Consider the following 2,128-nt stretch of genomic DNA (forward strand, 5'->3'; position numbering starts at 1 on the left):
TAAACTTTCCGAACCGGAGGTGAGAACAGTAGTAGGGTGGGAGGAAACAGAGAGACCGTGAGGGGCTTGCTGCCAAGCTGACCACCTGATCTGGATCCCTGGGACCCCCCACCCAGGGAAGAAAATCTACTTCCTCATTTGCCCTCTGACCTCCACACCTGCAGCCCCCTGTCAGGAACACAAAATAAGTGGAAAGTTAAAGGGGGGAGGGGGCCGGAGAGATGGCTGGGTGGTCAAGAGTACTTGCTCTTCTGGGGGACCCAGGCTTAGCTCCCAGCACCCACACTACAGCTTCACAGCTACTCCCTGTCCTGGGTGGCTGTGTGTCAACTCGACACAAGCTGGAGTCGTGAGAGCAGAAGGAACCTCGGCTGAGGAAACGCGGCCATGAGATCCAGCTGTAAGACATCTTCTCTCTTAGTGATCGATGGGAGAGGATAAAGCGCGAGGTGGGTGGTGGTATTCCCCGGGCTGATGGTCCAGCCCCAGGTTGAGCAGGCTGGCTGCGACAGAATGCGTTTCCTTGGATCCAAGCGCCTCAATGGCTCAAGGGGTGGATCAAGCCAGTCGCCAGCATCCTTCCAAACAGGCTCCAAAAAGCGATGTGTCGAAACACAGGGCATCTGAATTGAGACACCTACCTGCCCTCTATGAGGTCTAGGCATAATAGAAGAACTCTGGTACTAAGAGCAGCAACTGACCAGAAAGGGGGCTCACTAAGGCAGAGGAGCAAACCAGCCTAATTCAGGAAGCTCCAAATCCATCCTAAGTCCTCCTATATCTAACGAGAGCAGAGCGCCTCTCCTCGGAACTGAGGACCAAAGTGTAAAACAGCAATGTCCATCAATACCTTAGGGTCCTTGACTTCAGACCAAAGTAGCAAAACCTGCTAGGTACTTTGATGAAACAATTAGATACTTTGGGGAAACTTAGATTTGGAGAGGGGCTCACACGTGTACACCCAACTCACAGCACTGAGAGGTGGAGACCAGATGGTTGTGAACTTGAAGTCAGGTTAGTCTACATAGCAAGTTTCAGGCTAGCCTGCACAACATCCTGAGATTTTCGTCTCAAGAAAACAAAACAAGTAAATGAAACAAGACCTAAATTTGCGTCTCCTTTATCAAAAAAGTTCAAGCCTGAGAGTGTTTTTTTTTTACTCTAGAAATACAGTTCCTGGCTCAGCTTCCACCGTTATGTTCACCCAGGCTCACTCATCTTGTTCCTGAGATAAAAGGAGGCTTCCATTTATTCCAGAAAGATGTCGTTTTACAGATCTCACCTGACTTATTGGGGGCTGGAGAAGAAATAAAACGCAGAAAACATGCCACCACCAGACAGCCTGCAGGACATCCTTGGGGTGGCAACAAGGCGCAGAGAAAGGACGACTACATTTTAATTTTGATTTCCAATTAATTATTTTCCTTTATTATGGCAAAACAGCTACCACTGTTGTGACAGAGCACTGGGATTTGAAGTAAAGTCACTAAAAGGCAATCTGGATTAAAAACCATGAGGTACCATTGAGGCACACAAAAGCAGCAGGGAGCAGTTTAAAGTCAATGCCAGTCCGTCTGGTGCGGGCAAACCCCACTGGGGAACTCGCTTTCCCCCATCTCCAGGCCTTCCTTAACCAAGTGACTGAGAACTAAATCCAGGCAGACTGGAAGGCGCATTACCTGCCTTATTATTCCGCTGTGTGAATGCTGGAGTTTTAATTACACACTTGCTTTTTCTGGGGAAGACCAAAGATCGTATTTTTTAAAGTATCAACTTGTTTTCCATTAGGCCGCTGTTGTAACAAGTTCTTTCAGCGACATGTTATGTCTTTAGGAAGGGATGCTTCAGATGGCGCGCACTAGCACAATTTTGTGGCTTTTAATTACTATTTTGTTCTTTTGGGGGGTTTCAGAGGCTGGCGCCTGGGCGTGATTAGACTGTCTACCAGGCCTGTAGCAACCTCGTACACTGCCCACCAGGTGGCGCCACAAAGCAGGCGCTATCGCAGAATCTTCGGACTAGGGAGTCCACCAAGGAGTGTTCACTTTCCCACTGAAAATCCCGATAACCAGAGAGAGAGAGAGAGAGAGAGAGAGAGAGAGAGAGAGAGAGAGAGAGAGAGAGAGAG

The sequence above is a fragment of the Alexandromys fortis genome, unplaced genomic scaffold (assembly GCF_014885135.2).
Source record: "Alexandromys fortis isolate MF-2015 unplaced genomic scaffold, M_Fortis_MF-2015_v1.1 scaffold_8_9099976_23576923, whole genome shotgun sequence".
NCBI lineage: Eukaryota > Metazoa > Chordata > Mammalia > Rodentia > Cricetidae > Alexandromys > Alexandromys fortis.